Source organism: Ictidomys tridecemlineatus, chromosome 11 (genome assembly GCF_052094955.1).
Source record: "Ictidomys tridecemlineatus isolate mIctTri1 chromosome 11, mIctTri1.hap1, whole genome shotgun sequence".
NCBI lineage: Eukaryota > Metazoa > Chordata > Mammalia > Rodentia > Sciuridae > Ictidomys > Ictidomys tridecemlineatus.
The window spans coordinates 67,891,406-67,905,535 of record NC_135487.1 but is presented as its reverse complement, the minus strand read 5'-3'; the positions used below and the strand labels follow the sequence as shown (position 1 = coordinate 67,905,535).

Genomic DNA, 14,130 nt, shown 5'->3' with positions numbered 1-14,130 from the left:
GATTCTCATTGGCTTTCCAGAAAAAGGGAGATAGAAGAGGCAACTTCAGGACCCTCTGTTAGGCTCATGTTTTATTATTTTTTTTATATATTTATTTTTTAGTTTTAGGTAGATACAATATCTTTATTTTGTTTTTATGTGGTGCTGAGGATCGAACTCAGTGCCTTTTTGCATGCTAGGCGAGCACTCTACCACTGAGCCACCACCCGAGCCCAGCCTCATGTTTTTATGATGTGCCTGGAAAGAATATGACCAATTATTAAATTAAAGTTACTAACTCATAAAAGTGGTCTTGTTTAGGGGTCCCAGTCAGCAGAAGTAAGGGAAGGTGGGCAAGAGGTTGTCCTGAAGCTCTATGACAAAGTTTTGCTTCTCTTGTGCCCTTCTCTCTGACACTGACAAACTAGCAACATGATTATATGAAGCATGTTGAGGGGAAAAAAAAAAAGACAGACAGTGATCAAAGGGACTTTGCACTTTGCCAAGCAAAGGGAAAAGGTGCAAAGCCCTTGAGAGCATTCCTGCTGTTGATAATTTACAACCTAGTCTTGGAGACAAGAGACTCACACCTGATGAGTCACAGAGCAGCAGGAAAAAGCATGGGATCAGGTGCAAAGGGTGGAGGCAGAGCTACACTGCATAGAGAGGAACTCTTAAGTCTTCCAGCTATTCAAAGTCTACATTGAGATCAATTTTTCTTTCCACAGCAGATCCACTAACCACTGCCACCTACTTGCCCCTAGCAAAGTAGCTTTAGCTGTGCAACCTAGCTATGCACTTTCACTTATGTAACCCCAGGCAAAGAGGAAAACAGTTTCTTTGCAAACAAGAATAATTAGTTCATTAAGCCAAGAGGCATCCAGACCCCCTTTTAAGGGCGAGGAGTTCCCACTGCTTGTAATTTGGCCTTTTCTTCAACCAGGCCAGTTTAACACCAGGTCTGACTCTTTATAGCATTGTCCAGCTGTTTATACTGATAATTACTGTTTATATATGATGTTTGTGTATAGGAAAAGAAAAGGGGGACTTTAAACGTGTACTAATCTCTGATGAAATTAAAGGTTTGCTAGTCTTCTTTATGCTTTTGTGGGTTTAAAAAATTTTTAATAAATAACAAGCATTGCTTATTAAGTAATGTTTAAGTAATAAGCATTATTTTTGGAGGGTAAGAAAAATAGCTGATGCTGTTTAAAACAAAACAAAAAACACACGTAAAGTGAAATATGGATGGAGAGGAAGGAAGATGGTAATGAAACTATGGATGCCTTAATCCTGGGGGTGCCTCTCCCTCAGGGCCCAGAGATTCTGAGGCTCCCTCCCTGCCGGCCACTTCGGCCTCCAGGCTTGCACCGCGCCTGGGTCCCGGCAGAGGGCGCCACGAGGCCGCAACCCCGGCGTGTCCACGCCTTTCCCAGAGTTGGTGCCGGCGTGGGTAATTCTGTGTCTTCTCCAGTAAAGTGGAGGAGAAAAGCCCTCCCATGGCTCCGGGAGAGCCAGCGCCGAGGTGAAAGCACCTTGTTTCCGGAGAAACCACTCCGGAAAGCAACTGGTATCCTAAGTAAAAGTGCATCGGCTTCGCATCTCGCTGCGAAACCTGGCGCGCCCAGTGCGCGTGCGCCACTTCCTAGCCAGGCCCGCCTCTTGCAGCGACTCCAGCAGCCCTGAGCAGCACGTAGCTAGGGCCCGGACTGCCTCCCGCTGCTTTCTGCGGATGGGCTACCTCCCTAGCTCTGCACCCTCGCCAGGAGGAGGCCCTCCTTAGTGCTCAGGGTCCCCCTGATAAACCCCATTATTCCCAAGAATGATTGCCTTGGTTTTGTTATTTAAATTTTTTTTTTTTTGCGCACACACACAGTAATATGCAGTTGTGAAAAATCCGAATAATGTGTTTATATTTAAAAATCAGCCTCCTGCACCATCTTATTAATTTCCCTCTTCATAATGAACTAGTATACATGTAAGAACATTGTGAGGGTATCTTCAAGGCTGTCCACTCATCCAAGCGTCCATCCATTCCTGGAAGAAAGTTAATCAAAATGTTAACAGTGGTAATTTCTAGGTGGCAGAATTATGAATAATTCTTGCTTTCTGAATTGTTAGATAATGAAAATATGTGCTGGGATCGTCTCGCGTGAGACAAGTGGTCATCCTCAGCCCTATTTTAAAATCCTGTTTACTCTTAGAGCTGTCCTTCTACATGAAGGGGTCAACTGCAGGCGGGGGCTCCAGAGTGTTCCTGCCTTTCATGGAGTAGTTCACTATCATTTCCCTGCTTCCTTAAGTAGTACTTTGGGTCCCCTGGCAACGGAACTGGAGGTCTGTAGCCCCAAGGTTAATGATTATAAGGGGCTGGGCCTGTACCTTTCCCTGCTGCAGGAGCATTTTATCAGAAATGGTTGCTGACCTCTGGGAAATGACAAAGAATCACAATGATAGTGGTAGCAAGACATGTGGATTGAAGACCTCTCCAAAGGAGCATTTTTTTTCTGATTCTTGAAAAACAATTTTGAAATTTTGTCCTTGATTTTGGAGGTCAGAGGTAGTGACTCAGTGGGTCCTATACTCTCCATCAGAAGAATCAGATAAAATCCCAATTACCACAGGAACAAGACTCTTCATTAGGCATAAGGGAGACACAGCAATGGCCTGTCAGGATGGCTCCCCAGGATGAAGAAGGCTAGTTTTAGTCATGTGAAAGGGTGACTGGGGTGGGCTAGAGTTTAGGAATATTAATTGGTTTGGGGTACATTTTCTTTTCCTGGAAAAGCACTTTAACCTTGAAGGAGGGGTAGGTTGCTACAGTTAGCAGAGACTTAATTTTAAGTGCAAATAACATGTTATTTGGGTTTTTCATAATTACATGCCACATCCTGTATAAACATCCCTGCCTTGTGATAAGGATGAGTTTCTGTGCCTGTTAAGAGAGCGTATAGGTGGAGAGTGGAAGAAAGAGTGGAAGAAAACACAAATCTTGGCAAGTAAGAAGTTACGGGTCCAGGGAATTTGCTGTTTCTGTGACTCCTGTTTCTGTTTTATCCTTTATGTTGTTTGTCCTTGGAGACTTATGGTGAGGGTATCCTGGCTTTAATAATATACTGATTTTTTGAGGCCAAACTGCTGGAGAGTGAGTCAGTGAGAAGGTAGAGAAAGGCACATAACATGATGGAAATAGCTAACAAACCACAAGGGAAGGGGGACAGCAGGGACAGCACATACCATGCTTGTGGAGTTAAGGCCCAGGAGTGCCTTTGCCCTTTGTCCCTATGGTGGTCTCTGTCTCAAGAGAACTCGAATTTTGATTTAAAGTGTGTTCTAATCAACCCAGAATCTTTATTGTTTTTGATGTTGTTTTGGGAAACCTAGTCCTGATGTATGTGACACTAGTGACCACAGGCAGAAAGTGCCATGAGACTAAAGAAAGAGGCAGATAGACCCAAGATTGCACAAAGTACAATTTATTAGGGGCTCACAGACAGAAGCTATCTTTGGGCGGCAGCAACACAAGAGAATCCCAGCACCTAGAGACAGGAAAGAGTGGTTTAGATATAAAGCTTGACAAAGGTAGGCCTTTGCCCATCAGGAGGTACCTGGGCTTTCTCAAAAACTTAATAGTTAACACATCCAACTCAGGTAAGAAAAAATAAAAGTGTCAATAGTCAGCACAATAGCTTGGTAGACTACCTGAATGACTTGTTTGTCCTGTTAGGGTTTAGGATGCATGCCAGGGTTACCTGGATGGCAAAATAGTGCTTGGGACCAACATGGATAGAGTCATGTCAAACTGGATCCCAACAGGGAATTATGTGGAATTTATGTCTCTTCCTTTACATTCTAGTAGAGAAGGGTTTGATGCTCTACTCTCAGGGCCTGAAACCCTAAATCCAGGTCTTCATGGAATGCTTTTGCAAAACTTTAAGGCTGACATGCAAAATCTACTGTGCCCTGATGCCCTGTGGCAGTGTCATGGTTTGACTTTTGTACATGTAAGTGGTTTATTTAAAATACACATATCCCAGCATCTCAGGAGGCTGAGGCTGGAGGATCATGAGTTCAAAGCCAGCCTCAGCAGAACTGAGGTGCTAAGCAACTCAGTGAGTCTCTAAATAAAACAAAATAGGGCTAGGGATGTGGCTCAGTGGTTGAGTGCCCCTGAGTTTAATTAAAAAATAAATAAATAAAAAATAAATAAAATACACATATTTTTAAAATCACAATTTTAAAAGTATATTAAAGTGTTTAACATTTTGGTGATGAATGGAGGAAACAAACACGAACACCTTTAAGGGTTTAACCCTATTTAAACCTTTCATTCCCATATCTTATTGCTCACCTACTTGGCCAGTTTGTGTGATCAGCAACAGGGAGCAAGACCATGAAGAACCAGCTGGACCCAGCCTGACAGAAAGTCCAGTTTGTTCCCCAGCCTATAGGGAAGCATTCCAATGGGGATTCTGAGGTTTTGATATTTCACCAACAAGTAAAATTCAGAATAACTCTTGGAAGTAGCAATGATGTGTCAACTTTTAATTTTGCAAAAAGAACCTGTCATACTGGCACTACCATTTTTTACAAAAGAAAAGGCAGTTGACAGAGGAAAAAAAGGACATGATCTCAGAATAAAGAACTGTTTTAAAAATAAATTTTGCTTCGTGAAATGTTTTACTGTAGTTTCTTAATGATTTTTTTTTCAGAAGTGAAAATATTGTTGCCAAATTGCATTTTGCCCATTTACTTAGCTACTAGATAGAGCTCAGTGGGTATAATTGAATCTTTGTTTGATGAAGGCTGATTTTAGGGCCATTGTGATGGATATCAGTGAACATAGTCAAGTATACTGAGGTGAAGAATATTAGATGCTGGGATGAATTCATACTAATTATAGGATCCCATGCAAATCCTGTACACAAACTTTCCATTTTAGACAAGTATACCAATTATTTTAATTTTAGATCACTTTTATTGCTTCTGATGAATTAAATTTACAGTGCTTTCAGGAGGATTATAGGATCCTTTATTTGGATTCCAGTCATTGAAGTTATTCTGCTTGCAGTGATCACCACAAGAATTGACATTTTGTTGTACTCTTTGACCCAAAGTCATTTTCAAATTCTAATCATTAAATTTCAAGAAAGCAAAGTGTTGAGGGTGGGTTATACTATCCAACTGCTCAAAGTGAGAAGGTGGAGGGAGATAAAAAGAAGAAGAGGGAGAAGAGAGGGAAAAAGAAGTGAAGGTAGAGAAAGAGAAGGGAAAATAAGAATCAATTGACAAAAAAAGGGGTGCTATGTACCAACAAGTTTTCTAAAAGCTTTTCTAAAATTGAAGCAGATGCCAACAACCAAATTCCTATTTCTTGAAAGCAATCATAAGGGCATTAAATCACCAGAAATTGAAAGCAGTTTGTAAGAGAGCTTCCCTATCTGTCGCTGCCTACAATGCACATCTAAAGCTGCTGACATCCTCCTCTCCTCCCCAACTCCCAGGCCTGGTGGAAAAATTGCAAGACAGTTCCCTGGATGATAAGGGAGGCCGGACTTTTTCCAGGAACAGGCTGTGCTGTGTTACAGAGTAGAAATGGAAACCTCAACTTTAAATGTGACTTTTTTCCCCAACACTTGAAATTACTTGGTGTAAAAGTAACTCCCTCAGGGAAAGAAAAGGTCGTCAGCGGTTTTACCTTATCTTGAAATGGAAAGATCTGACACAAATCCTAGATATCTGGAAAGGAATACATTTGCAACCTCAAATTTCTTTGTGGGAGACCAACCTTGCACATGACTGAGTCACACTCCTGGCTGGGTGCTGAGGGATCAGGCGACAATCTGCTAGACTTTCTTCACCCTTCTTGGGATCAAGGCACAGTGTTTTGTGCATGGGCATGACTTCCTACAGCCCCATGGGTGGAGCTATGCTCACCTGTTCCTTTGTAATATAACCCCTTGTCCTGTTTAGGATAGAATGTTCCATGGAAGTGCCTTGTGTGTGTCCCCTTCTCTTACTGTGCCCTTGGGTGTGGCCTACCCAGGTGTCAGTCAACCTGCTGACAGTGGACATCATGAAGACAGACTCAGCCCCCTGAAACCTGACCCCTTGCCTCATTTGAATAGCTTCTCCTCAATAAAAGGGGTCAGCATGTGGGGTGTCTCTCTCTCTCTCTCTCTCTCTCTCTCTCTCTCCCTCTCTCTCTCTCTCTCTTCCTGCTGACCCTTAAGGTCAGAGAGCCGTCATATGACCCCAAAGAAAAAGGTATTTTGTGTCTCTTGTGTGGTTATTTTGCTCAGCCCAGTCAGCCCAGTTTACCTGGAGTGACCCCTGAGCCTTTTAGTCGCCAACAAAACTCCAGAATTTCTTGACCTATAACTCCCAGAGAAGGTTCTGTCAGAATGGACTCTACAGGGGACTCACACAACTGGTGCTTTTCCGGGCTTTACCTTTTGTTTCCTCATTCTTTTCTGGTTAAGCCAAACCAAACTCATGACTGTAACTGTCACACAACTCCTGAATCGGTACCTCCAGCCCTGACTTTTCCCCAGGATTCCAGACATATATTTTTATCTGCTTGCGTAACATCTCCCACCTAACAGGAGGTTTAAACTCAACATATCCCAAACCAAACTAATCACATTCTCCCCACCACTAGTAGTAGACTTCTTCATCTCCTACATTCCTTTCTGTTTGGGTTAGTTGCATTATCATTTACCAAATTGCTTAAGCCAAAGTCTGGTGTCATGTTAATTCCCTTTTTCTCCTTCATTACCTAATAGTCACCAGGGCTCACCTCTCTACTCTCACATACCTCACCTTTCCATTTTTTTTTTTCATTCTACTGTCACTTCCCTATTTCAGGACTTCAGCACCTCCCACTTGGACCAGGGCAACAGCTTTCTACTTGTCTCTGGGTCACAGAATCATCCACCAGAACCCATCCATCCAGGTGGCTGTCAAGGAGATGGCTGTAATACAGCTCAGCTCATACTTCTCTGCCTCCAAAACTGTTTTTGATGATTCCTCATTTCGAGGAGGAAAAATTCCAAACTCCTTGATGTGTCCTTCCCCAGCAGGCTCCCATCATCCCAATTTCCTCCTCTGACACTCTCCACAGTGCATTTTGTAGAAGTAGTGACAGATTGCTGCCCCCTTCTGAATACAATAATGACAATTGGTGATTGCTTTCCCTAGTGTCTGTCTCTCGCTCTCTAATACCTGTATTTTATTTATTCTATGTGGTGCTGAGGATCAAACCCAGTGCTTCACACATACCACTGAAGCACAACTCCAGCCTTTTCCCTAGCCTCTTGTGCAGTTAGATGTGGACTGGTGACAAAGTTCTGGACAATGTTATGCTCAACAAAGTAAAATGTGAGTTTCCGAGAACTTTTTCAAGAGCAATCTGGCACAAGTCCTTGGTTGGTTCTTATTCTTTTCTCCCTTCTTCATCCTGCAGCTACCATCTGAGCCCATGAAAATGAAGATGACACCAAAGGGAATGAGGAGTGGCAAGGTGACAGCACCATGGAGCAGAACTGCCACAGCTGCACTTCCTACCTCTGGAATTTGGGATGAGAAATAGCCTTCTAACTTGATTAAGCTACTGTTATTTTGGGTCTCTGCCTCTTGCTGAAGAGGTAACACTGACACAGAATTTGGCACCAGGTATGGGATGGTACCAGTAGCTCCATACTAGTCTTTTTCTGTGTACTCCATGGGGACTCAAGAAACCAGCCAATCAATCCTCCAGCCTTGGAATTTATCATTTGGGCCATAAAATCTTATTACCATAGCCATTTGGCCTCTGATATTTTTAATTCTGTGGAGACTTTTTTTCCCCCACAAATGTGACCACAAATGATACTTTAATTAACGGCTCTGCTACTGTGTGCTGCAGGTTGACGGACCTTGAGAGTGCATCTCGTTGATAGAATTGTAGCTTCAAGATCCTCTGGGATGTGTGGCTTTGTTTCTGATTCTGTTGAACAGGGAGCAACAGGGAGCACACGCTGAGCACGTCAACCCGAAGTGTCTGCACACACTCCTCAATCCAGCCGCACAGGACAACTCACCCTGCTGCAGGGTTAAAGTTTGTGCCTCTTTTTACATTTCTACATTTCCTTCTGCCCTGAATCTTGTCTCCTCCCTCTCTTGCTTCTCTGCTTTCTGAGTTTATGCTCCTCTTTCAAGATCTAAATCAAATATTCCCACTGGTAGAACAGGTCCATCCTGCCTGTTGCTAGATCTAAGTTGACTTTAAATATTCTTCAGTTATTGTCCATTGATGAATCATTTGCTGGTTTACAGATCTCTGCTTCCTTGCTAAAATGAGTGCCTTGAGGGCAGGATTGTAAGTGACTGTGATTTTTATCTGCTGTGTCCTCTCCCAAAGAGCTTTCCCTGGGAAAATGTTTGTTGAACTAGTGAATATTGATAACCAAAGCTACCTCCTTCCTCAGACTGGTTAAGAGCATAGACTCTAGAGTAAAACTGCCTGTGAGTGGACGTGGGCTCTACCATGTACAGCTGGTGGGGGGGGCAACTCGAGCATATTATGCAACCTCTCTGTACCATCGTTCCCATCTCTGCTAAGTGAGGAGAATAACACCCAGAGAGGTAACAGAGGGAGTAAATAGCACTATCCCCATGAAGCATTAGCATAGTGCTTATCACAGTCAGTGTCAAGGCTATAGCTGGGGTGGCTGTCAATCTCTTGGCATGCAATCACTTTCCTTTTTCTCTCCTCTCTCTGTCCTTTGTTTTTCAATAACATTTCAACTTAACATTTCCTGAGTCACAGCACTGTGCCAAGGCAAACACAGCCACTACCTTCAGGAGCTTGCTGCATTTTAAGGAGGCAGACACATAAACCATGAGCTACAGTGAAGCCTGGTGCATAAATGGTAGACATTTTCACTGGTTTCCATGGCAGTATAATGGAGAGAGGCGGTTACCATGGGCAGGAGAAAACAGATGGGCCAGAAAATGGTTTACAAATCCTTGAACTGACTCTCAAAAGAGGAATGGGAGGGAGGAAGGACTTCTGGGCAGAGAATAGCATGTGCAGAGGCTTAGAGATGTTCAACACACAGTGTGGCTTGGGGAATTGCCAGTGGTTCAGTACAACTAGGCAGCAAGTGGTTCTCAATCTTGAAAATGCAACAGGTTGTTGCATGGAAGCCTTGTTAAAATGCAGATTGATGATTCATTAAGTCTAGGGTAGGTCCTGAGATTTTCCATTTTTAATAAGCTCCCACATTATTTTTCTGGGACCATACTCTTAATCTATGAGGAGGCCAGAGGGCAGCAGTTGGGACTGGCAAACAGAAAATGGTGGGAAATCAAGCTGGACTTCATAAAAGCTAGCTTACAAGTTTAGATTTTATAAAAATAATGTTTTAAAAAACTATTGGAGTGTTTAGTTAAGTGCATATGATTGGGTCTGTGTGGAATGAATAGATTTTTAAGGCAACAAGATTTTGGGAGGGAAGACACATGATCATTTGAATCCAGGTGCATTTTGGGTGGTCTGTCACTAGTTAACCTGTGCCAGGTTCCTAGCATCTAACCAAGTTCCCTACCCCTTCAGCTGTTTTGTTTTTCTCATCACAGAATTATCTCTCTCCCGTGCCCTCTCATCTTCATTTCCTCTGACTTATTGTCTTCCAACATCTTCTGCCTTTCTCTCTCCCCCATTAACCTTCCTGTTGAGCATTCCTGTTTAAGTCAAGACCTCAAACACGTAGACTTCCCTGAGTCATGCTTCCCTGCCCCGTTTGGCTGCTATTATTGATAATTTTTAATCAAAAATTTCTCAGCAATTGGTCACCATCTCCTGTACCTCCTCATAACTGGTCCTTAAAACTCAACCTTTTGTACCTGCTTCTGTGATGAAATAGCAACCTCTTTTTCGTTTTTGTGTTAATCTCATCACTCACACTACCACCAAAATGTCTTGAGGACCCATATGAGTAACTCCAGGAAAAACAGTTGATCAATGTTATTGAAAAATGCTACAACAGAATTGAATTTTTAAGACTCCAAGACATTGTTAACCTTTCTATTCCAAAACAGCTTACAGGAAACTCAAATGCCATGGGAATGTGGTACTGTTCCTAACTTAACCGACATAATCCAGTTCATGTAAATTTATGAAATTAGAATAAAATTGACACATATGTGAAATATATTTCCTATAGTTGTATGTTTTACACTTTCTTGGTCTGCCTCTCTGCTCCTTAGAAACAGGAATTAGTCATCTTTCTACAATTGTTGTTAACCAAATATCTGTGAATTGTCCATCGTTTGTTTACATTTCTAAGTTTTTTAAAGATTTGAGAAATAAATAGGTTAGGCATTGGGAACATAAATAATGTTGCTCTTACAGGTTGGTAATTCTAAACAAACATGGAAAAATCTATTGAGTCTTATTTCAGGCTTCCAAGTATGTAAGGGTTGGTTTATATTCCAAACTGGCAGTTGTTCGAGGGTTGGTAATAGCCAAAGCCCCCATGATTCTGTTTTGAATATTGCCCTTTATTCTGGACCATTTATAAAGCTGCTGTAAATCCTTGTTGATATTGCTATCTTGTCACAGGTACCTTCCAACAGGGAATGGTAACAAATTCTAAAATAAATCGGTGACTCAGGAAGGGTGCTTTTTATGATGTCTATGAATCAGGAAAGCCAAGAAATTAGAAACCAAACAGAGAGGTCCATTTCTTTTATTTTCCTTTTTTTTTTTTTTTTGGTGGCACTGGGGATTGAACCCAGGGCCTTGTGCATGTGAAGTAAGCACTCTACCAACTGAGCTATGTTCCCAGCCCATAAGAGAGGCCCATTTGTTATCAATAATTTTAATCCTTTCGAATGCGTTTCCTTCACTTTCTTCCTGCTATGACTTTGAAGAACCCACAGCTTTCTCTGGAAGCAGTGATTGTTTTTTAATCAGTGAGAACACCAGAAATTCTATAATTATCAGAATCTTCTAGGGTTAAGGGCTACTCTCTTTATAAAGCAAACAAATTCCTCTGAGCATAGTTTGAAGTCCACTTACTTTATTTGGTTATGGGGCACAGAACAAAAAGCCTGATCTTGACACTCCTGGTTCCCTTCTTGTGAATCCCACAGAGTTCTCACTGGGGAAGACTTGCCCCCAAATGTATGGGGACAGTTAAGCTTATGCATCATTCCTGAAGGGAGCCCAAAGAAGCCCAGAGAGATGGAGCTGGACAAGAGACAGAGAAAGGAGCAGAGGTGCACTCTGTCCTCGTCAATTCCAGCAATCACTCCAAATCAGAAGAGAAAATTAGACACATTATTCCACTTATGTGTTTATCTTACCAGCTTAGTTGCTCTCTCAAATGCAAATAGGACATCATTTAAAAACTGCAGGTTTATGTGTCTGTGGCACAAATTGGTCAGCACATTCTGTATTAACAGAAAGGTTGTTTTTGGAGCCCACCAGGAGACAGGTTTGTTACTTTAAACTGGGCACAGTGACATACACCTGTAATTTCAGCTACTCTGAAGGCTGAGGCAGGAGTTGGAGCCCAGACTGGGCAACATAGTGAGACGAGACCCTGTCTCAAAAACCAAACCAAAGTAGTCAAAAACAACAAAAAAATCCTTCCAGAATATTTTCTCCTTCATACACTTGTTCCTGCCAATTCAATTTGAAATCAACCTTCTCAGTTGTCCTTTTCTCATCTGGGAGGAACCCAGCCATACATCTACCTATAGATGATAAAACTGTACCCTATCCCTCATGTCCACACTAGATCTGCTTCTTCTAGACCAGGTCAAGAGGCTGGTACAAAATGATAAATGACCATGAGGGCCACAGGGGGATTCTCCAAAAGGGTAATCAGGTTGTTGCCCAGGGTCTGATGGGCTTCCTGAAAGCCTCAAATGCCCTGGAAAGTTTTCAGGTTGACATGACATCATAGAAATATCCAGTTCTTTGTTCATGGTTCAGCACTTTACAGGCAGAGTTTAACATAGGCAGATACTTGATAAGTATGAATGAACGGACAGATTGCTAGAGTGAACGAACTACAAAATAATTGTTACATACTAGAGAAATTTCCTTACATTTTCTTTTAAATATTTGATTTGAAAAATGTTAACCATTTTCCAGAATCCTGTTTCTAGACTCAGTCTACACAAATTGATAAAATAAAAGTTTCTAGTCAAAAGATCCCCTCACACTATCAGCATAGCTGATTGTTATGATAGCAGCCATCTTCCTGACCCTGTTAAATGCAGAGGTTGGAAACATGTATGTAACCCTCTAAAATAGGTTGAACACCATCATCAACAAATTCTGAGGTATCTTTCCCATGCTGCACATGACCATCAAGAAAATACAATAACTCTATAAACAACAGGTGTGACCCAGGAATGCCTGCTGAGATTCACCTCAGCTACCAGGTGGGATGGTCAGATTACAGAGGGGTTGTTCTCTCTGCTTGTCTGCAACTGGCATTTTTGGAGTTTGTCTACTAGATATGTCATCCAGGAAGACCAAAAAACAATTGGATGACTTTAAGCAAGACCAAGAACTTCAGCCCTTGCTAAGAAAGGTTATGAAGACTAATGGGGAGTAAATGCCAACTGAGCCTGCATAGGCAGTGGCCACAGGATTGAAACGGGGCTTGGGGAGAGACAGACAGGACCCACCCATTGCATTGGTCACCCAGCAAAGAGAACGAACTGTCACCATTTGCATGGGATACCACCATGGCAGAGAACTGACGTTACCAAAACGAGGCGGAGGAGATAAATTCATTGAAACCAGTGGCAGCAGGTGTGTAATCCCCTAGCCTTCCCTCTCCACACAGTGGGAAAACATTAAGGGACCCTCCCCCCTCCCAGCTCTCCCGTGAGCGAGATAGCCAGACAGAGGGAATCAGGAGTGGCGCAGGAATCGCGGCGCAGAACTCCTGGCTACCGCTCCCACCAGTGCTGACAACTGAGGTCCCTTGCACCAGCTACCGGGGGCGTGGCTACCGGAGGGCAAGCAAATTCGATGGGGGTTCTCAGCCCCAAGCTCCACAAACTTAGGGTCTGAAGGAGGCAGACAGGGAGAGTGTGCCCAGTCACTCATGAAAACAGGGCTCCAGGAGCAGCAGACCTGGCGTGTAGCCAGTATTGCGGTGAGCGTCACCAGTGAGCGGGGCCTGGCTAGAGGAAAAGAGGGGAAGTGTCTAGACACAAGAGAAGGCCCTAGGCACCCAGGATTGGAGACCCGCCCAGTCTGGGAGGAAGAGCTGCTGCACAGTGATTGGTTCCCACCTATTGAGAGGAGAAGCTTGGCCCAGTGGGCACAGCTCCACCTACTGGAAGAGAAGTTAATCAAACTCTAAAACTGCATTTATTAAATTTTTTTTCTTTTTTTTTTTAATTTAGGGTTTTTTTTCATTTTCATATTTTTGTTGTTGTTTTGTAAATATTTTTTTAATTTCTTTAAATTTTTAAAAAACTTTTTATTATTTTATTTTATTTTTATTTTTTAATTTTAATTTTAATTTTTTATTATTATTTGTCTTTTCATTTCTTTTCAATTCTCTTATTCCCCCTTCCTTGAATTCTATCTGCTTACTCTCATTCTCTTTAGTGACTTCTTCCCTTCTCTTCTAATACCTTTTTTCCCAAGCATCAAATAAATTTATAGGAGTAAACAGTAACTCAGCAGTCAAACAGAACAAGAAGTAACATGAGCAGCATGAAAAAGCAAGGAAGAAAAGGAGTACAAACAATGCAGGACAGCCTAAATATTCAGGAGGACCTAGAGCCATCAGAAAAATGGTCATATAAAGAACTCAAGGAACACCTTAGACAGATGGAATGGAACCTTAAAGAGGATATGAGACAGCAAATTCAAACAGTAAAAGAATACATTGAAAATGAATTATATAAACAGATAAAAGAAGAAGTTAAGCATCTTTATCAGGAGATAGAGATTATAAAAAAATCAAACAATAATTCTAGAAGTGAAAGAAACTATAAACCAAATTAAAAACTCAATTGAGAGTATCACTAATGGAATGGAGCAAGTAGAAGCCAGAATGTCAGATAATGAAGACAAAATATATCATCTTGAAAAGAGTCTAGCCAGTTCAGAAAGGCTGGTTAAAAATC

At 42.1% G+C, this 14,130-nt stretch overlaps 1 long non-coding RNA gene across 1 annotated transcript; it reads left to right on the top strand.

Moving 5' to 3' along the window:
- Window positions 1-1,648: 1,648 nt before the first annotated feature.
- On the top strand, window positions 1,649-10,175 carry LOC120890816 (uncharacterized). The gene is made up of 3 exons (XR_013427873.1): window positions 1,649-7,359; window positions 7,445-7,653; window positions 7,886-10,175. It is a non-coding gene; the product is annotated as an uncharacterized LOC120890816 (long non-coding RNA).
- Window positions 10,176-14,130: the final 3,955 nt, after the last annotated feature.